Here is a 20,514-nt window from a genome sequence, read left to right as displayed (position 1 = left end):
TGCTGCCATTATGCTTTTCTCTGGATACCATAGAACAGAGATATCTAAATATTTCCGTGCACCGTGTTCAGCTGAATAATAACATTAAAAAAGGTACAGGTACCAGAGTTAAAAAGCCTGATTGGAGCAACCCTACTTAATATGTGAGAGTATACATCAGTGAAATATCCAACAGAATATTAGCTGTCACTGATTCTAATCCCAGGCTTTATGTTGGCTTTGATGTTTGTTGTCCAGATGCTTTCGACGGGAAGTGGTGCCAGACGAATAGATTTTCACAGTATGTTTTTGTTCAGTGTCCTTTGTAGACTGAAATGCTTTCAGTGTTTCATTGCTCCCATTGAATAGCACAAGAGCCCATGCTCTATTAACCTTTGGGCTTACAAATGAGTAGCAAGTATTACTCATCACTACTATTCATCACCACTAGTTGCTGTTAAAATTTTGAGTTCTGTGTATTGATGCTGTACTCTTTGTTGCACTAAGGTCTTACATTTTTTTTAATATTAGACACACTCAACATTGTTATGATGGCTGGAGTATTAATGCTATTATTTGAGACATATTATTTTAAAGGCATATAGATTTTTGACCACTATGTTCCTTTCTTCCACTCTTGAAATCCTTGTTGATTTGTCCAAAGTCTTTATCCTCTCTAGCTTCATCAAGCATTAAGAAAACCTGCAACCTGAACCTGCAGTTTCAGTAAATGCATTAGCAAAACTCTTTTCTGAGAAGCATCATCGATTCAGAAAAGCTATTTCCCTATTTTACCACTGCACACCAACATTACCTGGTGCAGAGAGTGCATTGAAGGGTGCGACTTGAAGTTAACTCACAGAGCCTTTTCTCATCTGTTAGCTCCCCGGTGCTGCTCTATTCCCATCATAATATCTCTTTACTGGGTCCTCAGATGTCCACAACGGTCTTCTACCATTCTACTTCTTTCTCATCAACAAATTGCATGCTCTTTCTTATATTTATAAACTATACTCTAAGTCAGGACTATTCACTTCCAGCACTTATGGCAAGCAATTCCTGCTCAGTGATGCACACTCACCATGAAAATGAAGGTCACCGACTTACATGCATCTGCTATCAAAACCACTTTAAGTTTCGTGATAAAGAAAACACATTGTGAAGAATTAAACCAAAAGCGGTCCGATGTTACAAAAGAAGCGCATGTAAGTCTCACAGTGTAAGTTATGGTTGTAACACAGCTAAAAAAAATTTCATGGTTTATCGACAATATTTCAGTCAAGCAACTGCTGCTATGTTCATTTCATACAAAGCATGTGATCAGTTAATCTATATAACACAACGATATTAATAAAACTTAATATTGATAAAGTTTTATCAGCAAACAACCGACATACAAGTTCTACGTATTTAATGTTATATATAAGTGAAGTAAGCAAGCTGTGGTAACAAATCTAGACAGTTACAGATTTTTTTAACTATATTACATAAATGTCACTGTTACCTTAAACGTCTTACCGAACCCTGTTCTCATAAACTCTACAAGGTAATAATTGAATATTTGTATTGAGCAGCCAAATTCGATAAACTGGCATTATTCTGAGTTGCGTGCAACCCTCGAAACCTCACAGTGTTACTGAGGGGAGACATCCCTTTAAAACAGAATATCTTAAGCTGTACATGTTGTCATCGTGTTAAAGGAACTGGTCTTTTGAATTTCTTATCGTACTCGTATAACATGTCTAACCACCCATCACATATGGTATCACTGAGGTGGAATTTGGTGTCATCACTCTCTCCTTAAACAATGTCTGAAGCAAACTGCTGGTGATCATATGTGGGAGACCTCCGGACCCGAACAGATAAGCACACTGCCGCTGATACTTGCTAATGATTAAGGTGAGCATGACCACTATGTCACACACATACATGCACACAGTCATAAACATATATTCGCCTGTGTCTGCTTGCATGGCTTAATTCTAAAACTTCTCCCGGTGCTTTAATTTTTCAGTAAAATTCTGTGGCTCTCTTTTTCTTCCACAACACCCATCCCCTCCCCCACATCTCTCTTTTCTTTTGCTCAACCCCTCCCAGCACCCAAAATTCGTCTGTTGTCGATGTGTCGTGACTGTCTGCCAAGTGCAGTAATTACAGTACAGCAGTAGGAGCTGAGCAATAGAGAGAGAAGCAGCATATCAAACATGACTGCACAGGGCAATGGGTGTGAAAAAAACCAACCTCATTCTCAGAACTACAGGCTGCTGGCTGCTGCATGCCAGAGCCCCAGCCAACAACTATTACAGTCTTCATTTCTCCTTATAAATTTACTTAAAGTTTATAAATATCACAAAGCCATTGAACTAGTGTTTTTAATTTTTGGTATATTCTACAAAATTAGTCACAGGTTAAATCTCTGCCCAGGCTGCTTACACACATATCCCAGGGCACGTGTATGAGTTGTAGCCCATTGATAAAAAGATGAGCACTGTGAGACACCTAGCGATTCCAGACTCCTACATGCCCACTTTACGTCTAAAAATGCTGAGATATCACACACACACACACACACACACACACACACACACACACACACACACTTGTTGATGTATTGCCTATTACACAGCAATGACAGTACTGGCAGTGGGCCCAGAGCAGTGGATAGTTTATGATGTTGAGAATAATAGGCGCGGTTAAAAATAACTTTATTATCAAATGCACCTCAGAGACAATGGTGATGTAGGCAAAGGGGGCAGACTCTCTGACAAGAGACGGAGGAGAGCACTCGCTACTCAGACAGCGTGGGCTGGTGGGAGGGGTTACAACATAATGCACATTTACAGTGTTGCCAGACATTTATCTGTCTCTAAGATTACAGAGGAAACAGAGCTAACAACAAAGATGTCATCTAGAATACAGAGAGGAGAACATTATGCATGGTTACGCAGTGGCAGTATGGTTGCAGTTTTGCAGCATTGTGACACCACATGCTTGAAAAAAAAAATACATAAACAACTATACTCAAAATAGTCTCTTTTGATTCTGTGTAATTTCAGTAATAAAAATACTAAATGAGGTTTTTCTGGGCCAGATAAACCTCACGAGTCAAGTGATTCATAACATTTTTTCTTTTCCAAGTGGTACAAAAGATGACAGGTCTGCCACCATTGCCAGACTACATGCTACATTGCTACACTCAAATTATAGATTTCTCATGAATATTAAGAAAGATAGCCATTTTGGCTATCCTGATGGTCATTTACTGATGGATTGTCAGTCACTGGCTGCCCCCTTGGCTGCACGGTGCCAGATTGACCAGAGAGTTATTACTAAGGAAGACTCCAGCAAGTGGCTGACAAAGAGGCAGGAATGAGAGGCTTTTGCAGAAGCAGCTTGTTCAGTAACAATTACACCAAACATAAATGTGTTTGGCATGTACTGAGGATATTACTATATACCCGAGACTTGGATTATGCAACATGAATATGCTGATAACAACTGTTTAACATATCAAGGAAGAGACCAAGGTAAGGGAGGAGGAGAGTTTGGGTAAACACTAATGTATGTTACTCATGTTCCCATTTTGCATTGATATTTGACCTTTCCTTAGAGACCCAGTATGCCCTGAAACTGAAAAACAACACAATCACATCCTGCGGAGAGAGGTTGAAGATGAAGTGTTCATTTCACGAAAGCTTCAATAATGACCTAGCACCTCAACGTTTAGGTCCACAGGGATCTTAATGCTTTTGTGAGTGTGTTTTCTATGTGCACATGTACAAGTGCCTCTGTCTGTGTGTGTGTGTGTGTGTGTGTGTGTGTGTGTGTGTGTGTGTTTGTGTGTGCATTTGCCTGCATGTGAAATCGTCGTCCTTCGGCCCAATAGCCAGCAGGAAAACATGATTACCTTCTTTCTCAGGGTTAGTGAATTAAGAGCTGTTACGTCCAATGCCTTTTTCTGCTTCACAAAGCACAGCCACCGCTCGGAACAGGAAAAAATTATGGAGAGGTAGGATTATAGATGAAAACTGAATGTTTAATGCAAGCAAAAGCAACACAAAGTTCACTGCACTCACCACCTAAACAGCTTGGATGAGGGATCATGCTGTAGGTGGCCCTGCCACTGAACCACACTTTACCACATAAACGTCTAAGCATCTACAGGGGCAAGAATATTCTTTGATGGGTGCAATTCAGTGTTAAGGCAGTAATGTGCCAGAGTAGGGTCAAGCCTGGTTAATTTTACAAATAAATCTAAACTGTTGAAAAGACTGTTCAAACAGGCTTATTTATTTTAATGTTTTGGCACTTTAATATTGTCGGCATTGTATACTTGCTATTTTACCATTTACTTTTGGAGAAACAATTACAGAAAGCTTTATTTTACATTTTTTGTGGCGTCCCTTTGTTGCATTGTGATTTGCAGGTCTAAATATCTTTTAGACTCAATTATAAACAGGAGTGTAAGACATTGCAATATTGGTAATTTAAGTCGGTATGGGTGGTACAGACAAAAATAGTAAATTAAAGCTATGTTGATGCATGTGCCCACAGCAGCGCTCATAATTCATGCCACTCCTGCATAAGTCACTGCCCCTCTTGGGCCACCCCAGTGCACATGTGCTTGTGTGGTTAACTCCAGTGGGTTTCAACATTAGTCTTTGCATCAGCCATGCAGCCATATCACAGGATATGAAAATTAGCATTGTGACCAACAAATTTTACTTTTTTGTGGGCAAAAAAACCCCATCAACAGTCGATGATGGCTTTGTAGCTGAAATGTGACCGTTTTATTTATCTGAGAGTGCCAGTGTTCTAAAAAATTGAGCCAAGAAGAACCAGCTTACCTAAAAGTGGTGGAGTGGTCTTTTGGAGTGGTCACAGGTGTTCTTGCATTGGAAAGAAAAATAAAAGTAGGAAAGAGTAGAAAAGACCACTCCAAAAGACTGCTTCACCACGTTGAGGTAAGCTGGTTCTTTTGGCCCCATTTTTTTCAAACAGTTAAACCACCACAGAGCACCTCGTTTTACCACTTCTAAGTTGACATACTGAACACGCTGGTCTCCATTCTTTTTCTTTTTTTTTTTTGCCAGTGCCAGTGCTCTGTGACATATCACAGAAAACATGAAAATAGTGTGAATGTTTAATACTGCTATATTTGCTGGACAAATTCCTTGCTACACACTGCATATAGTGCATAAGGTGAATACTGCTGTGTTCAGTCTACATCACAGCAGCCTTAATCGAGGAATAGCCTATTAAATTTCTCTCCGGTGTTGGTTGCATTTTATGGTGCATAACTGACCAATCAAACTTGCTTCTTACTATGGAGAGGCTAAAATGTATGTATAATGAATCAACTATTGATTGCTGTGTTAATTCTAAAGTGAATGCAGCGAAGATGCTCTTCCTTAAGATTAAAACTTAAAACACAACAGAACTGTATGTGACAGTTATGAAAACCATTCAAAAGTACAGACAAACCCCTTTTCACTATGATCATGTTATATAAATTCCATTTTGAACAGCTGTTGTGTAATAAATTAACCAGCATGCAATTCACTAAAATGCCCCTCACAGAGCCTGTGTGGGATCATGGGATAGTGCCTGTATTTTAATTTTTTGAACCAAAGCATTGTCATTTTTTGGAACATGTCCAGTACCATTACCCTCCTCCTTACACACACTCCAGCATCTGCATACCTCTCTGCTCCATTTTTCAACTTCCCTCGCTGCCTCCCATCCACTTACACACACCATTTAGTTCACTTTCTATCACCTTATATTCGCTGAAAATTAATATGCAAGTCAGATGGGTTGATATGGAAACCTAGCCTCACAAGAGGTTAAGAGCAAAAGAGGTTGATCTAGATGAATGCTGAGTAATGAGAGGCCTTTCCAGACTTGGGATCAACCTTATATACATAATAATGTATGCTGGTTTGAGGTTTGATTCCCTTCTCTGGATAATTCTTAGACCTCTTGTTATATGGGGTCACCTTTCTTGGGCCCTAATAAGAGGAATATGCAGAGCAAGTAGAAATAGGGTAACAAAGACACACCTGCATATGTGTGTGTAACATGCAGTGTATCCTTAGTTTAAAATATTTTCCAGATGGACCTATTATGATTACATTTTGGAGAAGGGCTGGGCAATTAATCCAAAATCAATCGAAACCGACATTCAAAACCTCCAACTGAGGTTTTTAAGATGGAGCTTTTATTTCTTATATAATGCTGTATAGTTTAATAAATAATAATGCATTATATGTTTATTACACTCCAACACACCATGGTCAAATGAAACTGTGAAAGTGAACTATGAGGGCAAAAACAAAAAAAAAAAGCAAAATAGGAAAGAATGGCTCATTAATTGTAATCAAGGTACAATGTTTTCAATTAATCGTGGTTTTTGATTTGAGGTATAATCGCCCAACCCTGTTTTGGAGTCCAGTGAAACATCAAGAACCTAAGTTCAAGTAAATCAAATAGGACCAGATAATTTATACCAAAACCTGTTCCGACTGATAGAATTGCTATAAAATGAAGAAAATTCCATCCGTCCAACTGTCCGCATCCATTTTCCTCTCAATGGGTTGCCTAGTCAATCTAAAATTGCACATGGGCAATGAGAAATGCCATAGGTACAGACTGGCGAAGCCATTTGTCTCTTTCACCCACTGCCTGTGCCCATTTTGTATAAAAATGCTTCTTCTTCTACCTGGAGTCAATGAGTGAAAACGCGGACAGCTCCACTCTGCCATTGCAACCCACATTGTAGTTAATGGTGGAATTGCAGCTTTAATGAAACAAATAAAGCGTTGTTTTTTTCATTCTTTTACAGCAGTTAAAACCTATGTTGTTACAAAGCAGACTTTTTTAGCCTGTTTATTTGCATTTTTGGCAAAGTCTGCACCACTATAGGTGTGTGGTCTGCACAAGGCTGATTCATACAAGAGTTTGACTTAAAGCCAAAAAAAAATGATTTCACAAAACAAAAAGGCCACCAAAAATACCTGAAGTAATTCAGAGTTCAAAAGATGCTAAAATTGTTTGTTTTTTTACTGTCGCTGTCCAGGGAAAATTTGCCTTCAGCTTGCTAAAAGCTTTTGAAAACGCCTCTCTGCATGTTTCTGGCAGACAGGCATTCTCAGAGGCTGCAATAGCAGACAGTTACTACGTCTTTCCCTTGGCAATGGGGGGCAAAAAACACAGGCATATCTCACATGTACACAAATTCACATTTTTACACTCAAATACACATGTACATGTAACCCAACCTACACCTCTACTGTACACACAGCTCCCATAGGTGCATGGGAGAGAGTAATTAGCAGGAATAATTCAGTAAAGCATCTCCTCTCATCTCTCCCTTGGTGATGTCAATACCCTTAGCCCATGGTAATTACCTGTCGCTCTTTTAAACTTGAGGGTATATTTGCTGTTGTGTGAGTGTGTGTTTAATATTTTTTGTATGGGTATGTGCATACAGCCCTTAAATTACAAAACTTATTGTAGCTGTACTGTAGCTTCATGATCAGACCCTTTACAGTCACTCACAAAGGAGACCAGACTCTAGCTTATCACTCTGCTCAGCCGAATGCAGCAGGAGCAGGAAATGTTCTGGAAAGATAGTCAAGATCTGTTTCTTGCTGAAACTTGCTTGATACCAACATATTACTTGCATTTTCATTCTCCTGGTTTTGTGGGCATTATCCTGGATATGAATTAGCCTAATTGTGATACATAAAAGCCAGAAAAGAGAGAATAAAATATCCTCAACAATGCCAACTCATATTTACATACAGGGAACAGTCCCAGATTGAGGTGGCAGATTTTGTATAAAAATGTTCTTTAGTGGAATCACTTCTAAGCCTACAAAGGCTTAGAGGGAGAGATAGACAGAGAGAAAGAGGGAGAGCAAGAGCGAGAAGAGGATCAGTGATGAGAAACAGGAAAAATAAAGCAACAGAAAAATCAATCAAGCAGCATTTAAAAAAAAAAACTGGCCATATTTGCCCGGTAATGTGATTACAGTGTGGTTTTAAAAGAAATACATAACTTTATGATAGTAAGCTTCCCATGAGCAAAGAACATTAATAAATTTCAGGTTGGCCAGACAGTACAAACAAAGGACGGACAGATACTTCATGTCCTCTATGTTATTTATTGACAATTATACCAGTTATTCCATTACATAACAAACAAGTCATTTCTGATTGTTTATGTATAATGGTTTCAGATCAGTTCAGTGCTATGCAGGGCTGTGATGAAAACTAATACATCTGGTAAATTGTATGCTGGTGTAATCCTCACAGCCCCTTTGGGACAACACAGACCCCAGCTGACACTCATATACACAGTCTAAGTATTGAGGCATTTGTTAATCTTGTAAACATCCTTTCACTGATCTCTCATTAATTCAGCCCAGAGGATGACAGAGAGGGAGAGAGATAAAGAAAGAGAGAGGGAAAGAGAGAGAGAGAGAGAGAGAGAGAAGCGTGCATTTGAAATTGAGTCACTTAACTGGCAGTCTAAAGGTAGCTCTTTCTTCTTTTACCAATATGCTAATGCAAATCATACTAATCTCTTCTCTCAAAGGCTGCTGTTGGAACAAATTACAAGGCAAGGCCCTTCTATCTGCATTTTATAATTGTTATTTAAAATACTGTGTGTCCATGTGTTTATGACCTCTTTGTGTAAAATAGTGAATAAATAAACCGATATATGTGAATATGAAACCCTTTGATAGGAGAAATATTTTCTTAAAGGGATAGTTCTCATTTTTGGAGATAACTCATGACTGGGAGTCATTTCAGTTCAAAGAAAATAACAAAGACAATGGTGTGCACAGTCACAATTCACAAGAGCTAACTTAAAGTTTAGTTCACATATATTAAAATGAACTTTTTCACATTCAGAGTTAACAATATGAATTTTGCTCACAGTCCCAAAAATATGAACTAGTTTAAGTTCATGTCTTCTGTCATTTTGCTAAATGAAATAAAATCTTGTGAACATCATTCACTCGCAGACTTGTCAGCAAGTATAGTTTTTTTTTTAATCTCATGTATTTCCCTATCTAAATTTGGATGTTTTGGGGGGTCCATTAATCTTTTTTTCCCAAGCAGCAGTTTGAGGAGTTTGTGTCGTGGGGTGGATAATTGATTAATCAATCCAGTCAAAGCTGATCAGACTGATGGATGAGAGAATCAGCTGCAGTAGAGGCAAGGGAATGTAATTTTCAGAGCCATTGCATCGAATGGTTAAGTTTCACCTTCCATGTGCCTGGTGTTCAACTGCTCCGTCTGTGCCCAGAGTATGTTCTGCACTCAAAGTGTTTTGCAATGAATGAACAAAAGGTACGTATATTCTAAAAGTGTTCCTATATAACAGTACAGCTCAAAAAAATATAAAATCAATGTGTGGCAACAGATGACAGAACTGTTCTGATTTCTTTCTGGATATCAGAAATAAGAAATTTAAAGGTAATTTTTTAGGTAATGTTCAAGGTTCCCACCAAAACTCACTGATTGATTATTTCTATCTACAGGCTGCATTCCCTCACCTTCCACTGTCAGAACAATTGGTCTATTCACTTAATAATACAACATTATTATTTTAAGAAATAAACTCCTTTGAAACGAGTTCAGCTGTTTATGATTTTAATCCATAAAAGCCTCTTATCTCGTCTTAAGTTTTAATCGTTGCGGGGCACCGCAAATTAACAAATGACTGCAAAAGTAAGACCATGTTCAATAAACACACTTTTTTAGTGAGTTCATGCACAACATTGTAACTAAGGCAGTCCTGCTGCCTATACAAAAAATACAGTGTAGTAGTAGGTGCAGAGGTAAGTTAAATATCTCCAATGGCCATTAATTGTAAAAAAAAAACCAAACAAACAAAAAAACCCTTAAAGTATAATTAAATATTAGCCGGTGACAAAAACTGGCACTTGTTTTGCATTATATTACTTCACATATTTAAATCAAGTGTTGGGTACACTGAAGTGTAAGAGGGTCTTGAGCAAACAACATAAATGATAATAGAAAAGTATATCATAGTATAAGAAGTAATAGTATAGTATGGTATTTATAGATGTATGTGTAAAATTGTACAGGCAACGTGGTGTGTTGCTGGACTTACAGGGTTGCATCTGCATGCCGGTCTGGCAGAGAGACCACTCAAATCAGAGCAGACACTGAGACAGATGGTGATTTTACACCAGCATGGGGAAAGAAATGGCTCTTTAACATCAAACCTCAGCACATTACTTTGAAACCAGCTGGCCAGACACAAAAAGAGACCGTGAGTCTGGGGAAGCAGCCAGACTCTTAAGCAGAGGTCTCAGAGAAATGGCAAACCAGGCAAGACGGAAAGCAGCCCTTCCATACTACTTTCTAAGATGTCTGCATAATTATGATTTAATTTGCATGTTTTAGAAGATAGTGACTAAGACAAATGATAAAAGTCAAGCAGGCGTTAGAGGAGAGAGAGATAATTGTGCAAACAAACATTTAAACCCTAATTCTAGATGGGTATTTATCAATTTATCTCATTCTTAATTTGAACCTAAGCCTGTAAAACCAACTGAGGAAATAACTGGTTAACAGTCCATTAAAATACTTAACAACTATTAGCCTTCCTCTCTTTTTGTTGCTCTCCACTCTGTGCCTATATAGGCCTTTTACTGTAAATTACATTATATCTTATCTGCCCTTGTACTTGCTATCTCCTCGCCCTAATCTCCTCACTCTCTGCATCCAGCACCTGAAGTGACTTTGCATAATTATTAAATGTAAATGTCAGCCGATGGTAGGACGCCGAATAACACTGAGGGCGCTGATGGTGGGTCTGATGAAGATGGCAATGTCCTGGCCGATGCCCTGGGGCAAAGGCTGTCATAGTAAATGCTGATGTGTTTCAACAAATGCCCTTTCTTTGCTTAAAATGCAGAATTCCAAGTCAAGTATTTTATGATTTTGATGAATATGAATCAAAACACATTTTGCTAAAACATTTCAATGTTTGCTAGAATTGGAAGAGTTTAAGAAATTCTGATTTTCTACTTTTTAAAAGAATTGATGTTAACAACTGTGAATATCTGAAAGCATATTAAAAGCATAGCCTATTTAAAATGCACTTTAAAAACACAGCCAACATAACTGAGATGGAAATATAATTAATTGTCAAATATCAATTACAGCAATTCTTAAAAGCCACGTTACTACCATGGATGTGCGATGACATAACTGTGGTTAAGCATACTTGTTCATTTCCACAGAACTGATAGACAGGCACTCACGGTGAATTAAATTCATAACATTTAAAACACTCAATTACAAGTTGTGTGAAAGTTACTTATATATATATATATATATATATATATATATATATATACAGTTACATGTGCGTGCATTTTTATTTACCATGACAGTGCAATGCACTCTAAGTGTGCCTTTAGTCAGAAAAATGCATCTTCATTCTCCAGGTCTGAGTGATATTCAGCAGTGTTAATGACCCATCACACCTCATTTTCATCATTTTATCTGCCGCGAGAGGGGATAAGTGGTGTTGCCTCAGGTAAAGCACCTCATCAACAAGCATATATTCCACTTTTACATCTGATCTCCATAAAGCCAACACTGAATTTTCCGGCACAGGGCTGTCAATTACTAAATAAAGGTCAAACATATGCCTTTTCATCTATTGCAAAAAGGTCAAAAATATGCTTAGCTAGAAAACCTGACTAACAAGGATTGTACTCTCTTCAATGAATCAAAAGCAGTCGGTCAAGATGCAAACTTCCCTTTGAAATACAAATTAATCAGCCAAGACACTGGCATTTTGCATGCTAATTTTGAACACATCTTGGCAAGCAGTATGCTTAAAATTGCCCCTAAAGACATTCCGTAGCAGCATTTCACCATTGCTGAATTTTTGCCGTTACGGATGTCTATTAAATGTATGTCTGCTGATATGAACTTTCATGATCAAAGTGACAAACAGCAACTTGTTGTTAAAGACAGAGCAAGCAGACTTAGACATAAACACAAAGCACTTGCTTCTCTTTACCTCACTAATGCAGCCATGCCACTCATTACATTTCTACAAAGAAAAATGCTAGTGATGTTTGGCAATCACATCCTCCCGAAGGTACTGAAACAATTTAGGCTCCACTACCACCTCAACTTCGGTGCCTAGGCTGCAAAATGTGCCAAAAATGAGTGAAGATGCAAGAGAATTATGTTGGAAATCAACTCTAATTCAGCATCACTGGGTCAATGCCAATGCTGCCAATGCCAATGAGTAAGCATGTATACATGTATATGTGACTCTGTATGTATGTATGTATGTATGTATGTATGTATGTATGTATGTGTGTGTGTGTGTGTGTGTGTGTGTATATATATATATATATATATATATATATACTGTATATATGTATGTATGTCTGTTTGTTTTGTAGGGCTGTCCTGAATCTTTCAAAGCTTCAAAGTTTTGACTGTTGCCATGGTAATCGATATCAAAATCAGTAGAACCATTACCCCAAAAATCCAATAAATTAAAAAATATTAATCCAACATTATTCATTATGCATCAACATTATTTATTAGTTTTTCTTTGGATAACCAATAACTTTGGGGCTACGACATTTTGACCACCTGTGACAGGCTTACAGATATGTAAGTAAGATGTCGAAAGAGTCAAATATCATCACAACTCCACAAACTGAAAACTGTAAGTGACACTTTAATCGTCTTGCAAAGTTTGTTTTTTTCTAGGTATTATGGATAACATACTATGAACTGCATGATAAAAAAGTGCCTAATTTTTTGGGGTATTGACTGAAATCTGATGTTTCATCTCTCATTACTCCCGTGTGTGCGCGGGTGTGTGTATGTATGCATGAACATAAATCGGTCTCAGAAGTGATCTAAGAATAAACTGAAAGGAAAACGGACAACTACACTAAATTCAGAATCCTGACAAATGTTCAAATAGAAAGATACTATATATAATCAGGTTAATCATGTTAATGAATGCATGAATGAAATGCATGAATGCATTTACTTGTGAGCAAGTAGAGAGAGAGAGAAAATAAAGTCAGAATTATATAAAAACTGTCACAAAATGTTTTCTTTGTTTTTTGTTTTTTTTTTACATATTGCTCATTTCCCTTTTTCCTACCCAGAGCACATTCCAATAAAGGAAACAAAATATGATGTTCACATCTTGTATCCTCTATCTCACCAAAAAAATAGATAAGCAACATGAAACAGACTTTGGTAAAAATGAAAATGAATTAATCATGCATATTTAACAGGGACATAATAACAATGTCTCAAATGTGAAGCATCCTCATGACAATCAGTGCCATTTTTGAGACAGCCACTTAAACAGTTTAACAACAATTGTGTGTTTTCGTCTTTCATCATCATTAATCTTTAGACACTTCTTTCTGTGCCATTTTTAATTGCAGGAGGGGAGATATGACATTCATGCAAATCCTGAATATTACGCAAGCACATGTTTAGACCAAAAAATTATGCTTGAGTTTTTGTCAGAGCTGAATCATATTTATTCAGGCTTTAGTCTGGGGTGTTGCCTGTATTCTTACAAATACTGGTGTGTACATATCAACCATGATCTGTCTGAATGACCATGTGAATTGTGTATGCTCTACGATCAATCAGCGACTTTAATTTGTGCGCAGAATCAAGGTGTTTGGGGTTGGTCAGAGGGTATTGATGTTTTTCTATCATGCTGTGATAGAGTATATAACATTCCAGCGTGGTTTCGTAATATATCACTTAAGTCAAAAGCATAAATAAAAAAACTGGTCCGCACAGCAGTCAAAGTGATAGGGGTAAAAGGAGAATCCCCCCTTCCAAATGCTCTTTGAAAATGCTTTATATGGTTGCAAATAAATACAGGAGGAAATACCTCAACAGATTTAAAAGCTCTTTCATCCCTCTATTTGTGAATCCCCCAAATTCAGGAAATAAGGGCAAGGGGCACACTAAACAAGGTTGTTGTGTTTCATGTGTTTAAATGCACTTTATGTCTTTACGTCTTTGCACTTTACGTCTGTTTCTGCACTATGTATGTATTTTTATGAGGCAGTCTTTATATCCAAGGGAAATTTCATTGGGGCCAAATAGAATCTTGAATAATTAAAATACGCAGATACATATACCTCCATAATCTTTTACAATACTAGTAGAAGGTAAACAAGATGCACATTTACATGTTACATTTCACCATCCCATTGCTTCAGCAAACATACAAGCCAGTCTTACAAAATTGTTACAGGCAATTATATTGTCGAGAATTGGGTTTTACATTTTGGATTAATGGCTTTTCTGCATCCAGACATGATCTCTTAAGAGAGAATCACAATGCTTCAAGAATAAATTTTTTTCCCCACATCCCTACAAGTGTACATGCCTTTCTGTGAGAGCAAACATTCATCACTTTACATTAACAAACCAACACGGCACAAAATACAATGCAGTGATGCAAGCCTCTAATCACAACACCAAAGATCTACAAAATCCTTCTTTAGAGACACATACCATGAACTGTGGTCAGTCCTTCTCTCTGAATGGATAGGCAGAGAACCCAGAGGTCTGCCCAGAGTTAATGAACAGAAGAACCAAACCTGTCCATGTGTACTGTCTACTGGGGGAATGCAGGATCTAGAGGCAGACACACAACAGTGACAAGTAACAGAGGTAATAGGATCACGGCTGTCCATCTGGCCTCATCTCAACACATGCCACAAGCTATAAATAACACCTCAATAGCTACTACTGTTGATTTACTAACTCCATCCCTACTGAGAGACAATTTAGTGTGTTCATGCAACCAAAGGAAAATAAATTGATATGGCTTGTTTTGGAGGCAATTTGAACAATTTAATTGGATGATTTATGCAGGAAAACCACAACAGCAGCTCATTTTTAGAGTTCTCTTATTTCTCGACATATATAACTTACAACTTATGGCTTTAAATTGCAAAGTAATTCATCACAACTATGACTCAGTGGTTTTTATTTTTGCTGGTCTTAAACAACAATGACCAATGAGTGGGGACATCTCTCCTACAGAAAGTCAAACTTGACCAGTCTAACTAAAAATGGGTTAACTGCTCAGACGAGGAAAAGCTCAAAAAGGATCAGACTGAGGGGATCTCAGACCAGAGTTGTAGCACTTTTTGAAGGTCTCCATCTTGCATTTGTACTATGTCTTGTCTTGGTCTCAGACAAAAAGGACTCCAAATTTTAGTTCAAGACCAGTCAAAACCGCAACTGTGGGAATATCACTAAATTGCCTGTGCAACAAAAAATGTGTGTTGTATAACTTGATTTTTATCTTCTTAGAGTTTATTGTTATTTGTTTGCTCATAGAAGACAAAGGAGAAATTCCCATAAATGAATCTTAATTTGTTTTCTGTAGGTGTTTTTATGGGAATGTGGATATTCAAGATCAATTTTAGTGTCTATATTTTGTATGTTCCACATTTTATTGTAAGTGTGAGATGAAGTGTGGCGCACACAATGGTCTGGTCTTGAATGTGACTCAGTCTTGCCCTGCCTGAGTCTTGGTCATGAACCCCTCAAAGTCTTGGTTTTGTGTCAGACTGTGATTTTGGTCATGACTGGGTCTCAGCTTTGGTGGTCTTGACAACAACTTTACGGAAAAGTAAAGTGAAAATGTGAATGCGAAGTGTCTTTTTTTTTTTTTAACGGGGGCCCAGCATTGGCCAGCAATAGATGGCAGGGCCCTATAGAAAACCAACCCACGGATGAAGTTGTGGAACTGAGAATTTAGAAGAGGTGTTTTCATAGTGACCTGCATCAAGTTGACTGATTACGTCTGGTAATTTCTTCTAACGAAAAAATCTTCTTGACTTTTCCTCCTTGACTTGTAGGCCTACCGTTACGTGTGGCAATTGATAAGGTTGAAACATAGGCAGCGCTAGCATGTGATACTTGGGAGTGGTTTGAGGCGTAGCCTTCAGGTGTTGAAAAAGAAAACTGATCTCAGATGAGCTGTATTTACATTGACCAAATGATGTGGCCGTTGAGCTTTCAACATATATATGGTCCCTGTCCCCAACCGCCCCACTGTGCCCGGACTCTATAAAGCTCTTAAAAAGAAAAAAGGAAAAAAAAAATGCTTGGCCCGGCAGGGGGTCAGGTCAGGCATAGCAGCCCGCCAGACCTATTATACACTGGGGGAAACCCTGCATATGACTCTGCCTGCATTTTAAAACTAGGTGTTTACAGTGTAAATACATTGGAAAATAAGATTAATTGGATTATAGTCACAGGAAGCAAAAACACTTTACCTCAGTCCATTTTGAATTAATAAATCCCATTAAATTGTAAGCAAAATTACTTTTTTATGTTGAATTACTGGAAAAACAACTTAACAAGAAACAACATTGTTGGACCATGCATTAATGTGGATGAGGCCATTTAACGGGCTGATCTTACCAATACGCATTGCACCAGGCACAAACGCTCCTGTGCAGCGGGGCTGCATGCGCGTGCCCAAATGACGAGCGGTGCAGCTCTATGCCTTGAGAGGAAAACGTGAAAATATTTTAACTTTTATGCATGCCCAAAAACTGCCACAAAAAATGTGTTGTGCAGCAGCAAGAGAGGAGCGCCCGACAGGTGCACTGAACCAAAGGGAAACAGTGGTTTTGTTGGCGACGCTTCTCTTGCAAAGCGTCGCAATGTGATTGGACCCTAAGTGTGTTATATCAAATGTTGATATTTATACATTTTGAATATTTCCTTATTGAATTATTGAAATTTTATGAATCCAGCACAACCTTGAAACAGAATCTGGATAGTTTTAAACAGAAAGCACAAGGCAGAAAAAAATAAACAGGATCTGGAAATAATTAAAACAGATATCACAGGGATGCTACTTTTTTCCCTGCTTTAGGATTTCTTGTGAAGGTTTACCTCATTCAAATGCACATACTAAAGATAAACTGAGCTGTATGTTGTAGGAATTGTAAAACCTTTTGAGGCAAATGTGAAATTTTGGGCTGTATAAAAATCTGACTTGACCTTGAGTTAAGATTTTTGGTCTTAGCTTGGTGCAAACTTTTACACCCAAAGTATCCTTTTCCATTAAGTTAAATGGACACCAAATTAAAGTTCTGTCCCATGCACACAACACAACACAAAAAAGTCCTTGATAAGCAGTAAAGGGTATATTTTCAGCTGCAATTGCAGGAACATGATAAATTCCTGTGACAATATACAGTACATTTTAGTGAGTAGAAGCTGCATTTTCTACAGAAAACAGTATTTTTTCAGAGACATCTGTTGTTCAAAGTGTTCATACAAATGAAAAAAAAACCCTCAAATGTCAAAACTCTCTCCTTTTACCTGCCGCATTCACGCCTCCTCTCACACCCTCCTCTCACCGCAGACACACGGTGACCTGATTCAAATCACATTAATGCTGAACCAAGTGACAGTCAGCGATCCCTAAGGTCCATCACCTGCTTGAGGTCTATGATAGAGACATGATAGGATGAGAGGAAGAGACACAGGGAGACACAGAGAGAGTACTGCTTTGAGAGGCAGTTGATCTGCAATGCTGCCAGAATCTTTGGTGCCTGTATGTCAAATGCCAGTGCACTCCATAGGAATACGATAACGAGGGCTGCGCACAGAGGGAATGCCAAATTAGATATCAAACACAGAGGAGAGCTCAGAAAACACAGAGCCCAGCACTGAGCCATTTAATAAGACATAGATGGAAAGACTACCTGCCAACATTGTACCTCACTACTATCAAGGTTGGGCCAACTCAAAAGATGGCACAGAACATAACATCTGAGAACCATGACATATAGGGTGACACAAGGGTATATTCTGCTATAGTGTTGTGATTATGTGTCTCTATCAAGCGGCAACCTTCCAGGCTAAAAAATGAAGTCAAGTGCCAAAAAAAAAATGCAATCCATAAAAGATGCTGGCTCGAAAAGTTAATAAATCTCCATAGACCCCAAAGTGAAAATACCAAACTTTACAGCAGAAATAAAAATGTTGGTAGCTTGGTACAAAAAACAGTTTTGGTCTGCAGTTTGGGGTTGGGTATATATCGGTTGGGTTTTTTCCAATAGCAGTGCCACAAGGATAATTTAAAAAACGGTCTCATGTCTAAACGGTGCCTGAACCAATACTTTTTCAAAATAAAGCACAAACAATGGTCAAAAACATGAAAGAATTGCTTTTTTGTTGCACAGGCCAATTTAAACTTGAAATTGAGTACATATGCTCTTAACAATTCAGTTCACTTGAATATATAAATATGAATTAATACAAAATATTATCAAAGATTATATACTAAATAATAGTTACAGTAATAGTAACTAAGGCTGTCAAACCATTATTTTTTAACCATGATTAATTGCAGGAATTTCAATCGTTAATCGTTAATCGTTATTATATTCTATTATTTTGCATTACAAAAAAATGTTGAAGTCCATATTAACAAGGTGAAGCACTTCTTACCAGACTGAATCAAATGACAGAAAAAAAATATACATGGCACTATCATAAAGTGGGCATGTCTGTAAAGGGGAGACTCACAGGTACCCATAGCACCCATTTTCATTGAGATATCTTGAGGTCAAGAGACCTCTGTGTGTTGGCTATGTAATTTTTCAATCGCAAAAAAATTCAGTCTAAACTGAACCATTCTTCTCTCTTAAGTCCTCTAGTTTCATATGATACCAGTATCAACACTCCAGCTTTAAAACTCAGTCTGGTACAGCCTCTTAAAGACGAGGATCAGCCAGTGATTAACACGATTTAAAAAAATGGCTGCATTAATTACCGACCTTAATTGCATTACAATAAATGTGTTAAGGCTGACAGCAAAATACATTTTTGAGTTAGGATCAATTATTGCCTCCCTTAACTCAGGAGAGACAGCCAGACATGTCTCTCTTACAAGGAGTGCCTCTAGTGAGAATAGCTAATTCACCTTGAGGGAGCCTGGTCAGTTTCTCATGTGAGGCTAACTTGGCTTGTTAAGTTTGGCACTAACCCACTACGCTATAATAACAAGGTGGCAGAAATGACACGGGAGCGTGTCTTGGGTTTTGAGGAATCCTAGCATTTATTCACTGACAAACAGCCCAAACTGGTCACACACAGCACTGTTGTTTTTGACTTCATACTCTCTACTCCAATCACTGCAGCCTCACTGTCACCATCACCGGCACACACCAGCAGACAAATGCTCTCTCTTTCTCTGCACACTCACTGTGCACAAAAAGTGGCACTGAAATGAGGCACCAAAATGTGCATCATGATTCAGTTTGGTAGGTTATGGATAATTAAGGACAGGGTTGTTGTCTGCAAGGTGTCAACACAGTCTATGAGTCAGCGCTGCCCTCTTGTCCAAATATGGTCACTTTTGGCCCCCAAAAAAAACAAGATGGCGAACGCGAAGATGCCAAACTTGAGGTTTCAAAATGGGATTCCATAAACCAGTGGGTGACATCATGGTGGCTATGTCCACTTTTCTATACAATCTATAATTGTTTGGTATTCAGTGTTAGGTATTGTTTTGTTATAGTGATTGACAGTGCCATCAAATTTCCTCCTAGCACATATTTTTGTCTTGAAACTCAACAGTGACCTATACGCAATTTATCGATATCTAACATTAACATATCTTTACTTTATATGGCAACACCAGGAAAAAAACATGACCAACAAAAAGCATAAACTGATGACTTGTGGCAAAAGGGCCAACCATAATAGTCCAGAGTTTTAACCTCTGATAACTATTTACATGATTTAACAGAATGTGTATACAAAATCATCAATCATCAATAAAGCTAATATTTGGCAAATGCTGAGTGAGAGTTGATGAAAATAAAGATATAATAGGAACTGAAAATTGATGAATATACTCACTGGTTTGGAAGAGTAGGCTTCAACTCTAATGGACTTGAGAGATTTGGACGAACAGGTTTCATGATGTCTGCCGCTGGTTTGCATACAGTTGTATCTTGAGCTGAAAGCGATGAAGACCTCTGGAGAAACCTTGAACCTATACCATGTGAACAAAAGTGGGTGGTCAAAAATAGTTGTCATTAAATTTAGCAAGTCTTTACATGTAAATTTAAAACTACTACTAATAGAGTGATGTAGCAATTAATCTTAAAACACAAAAACAAGTTAGTATTTTTGCACTCCCAGTACCCTTGTCTTAAAGTCAATGTTTTTTTTAATGGGTTTTTGGTTAGATGCCTGAAATAAGGTATGTGGTTCACACAAGTTTGGGGAAATTCATGTTTTGCTTTACGACATAAAATACATCAGTTAATACCCCGCTTGTGAGTTTTGAAGCTTTTATGTGTCTCAAAAAAGGCAATTGCTGAAAAGTGGCTTAATAAGACTACAGCACCTCATCGCATCACATACGGCTTTACAGTCTTGTTCTGGTGATGATGTTAAGTCATGCGACTGTAGCGACTGT

At 37.9% G+C, this 20,514-nt stretch overlaps 1 protein-coding gene across 1 annotated transcript in view; it reads right to left on the bottom strand.

The window, feature by feature from the left end:
- The window catches only part of shank3a (SH3 and multiple ankyrin repeat domains 3a), a 221,936-nt gene extending 201,884 nt beyond the window's left edge, over positions 1-20,052 (bottom strand). Inside the window, exon 1 of the mRNA XM_042496156.1 lies at positions 19,950-20,052. The gene's annotated coding sequence lies outside the window, so the exon portion shown is untranslated. The remainder of the gene's footprint in view (positions 1-19,949) is intronic.
- Positions 20,053-20,514: the final 462 nt, after the last annotated feature.

This window comes from Plectropomus leopardus, chromosome 11 (assembly GCF_008729295.1).
Source record: "Plectropomus leopardus isolate mb chromosome 11, YSFRI_Pleo_2.0, whole genome shotgun sequence".
Taxonomy (NCBI): Eukaryota; Metazoa; Chordata; class Actinopteri; order Perciformes; family Serranidae; genus Plectropomus; species Plectropomus leopardus.
The sequence above is the reverse complement of the archived record's forward strand: the minus strand, read 5'-3'. Positions and strand labels throughout refer to the sequence as shown.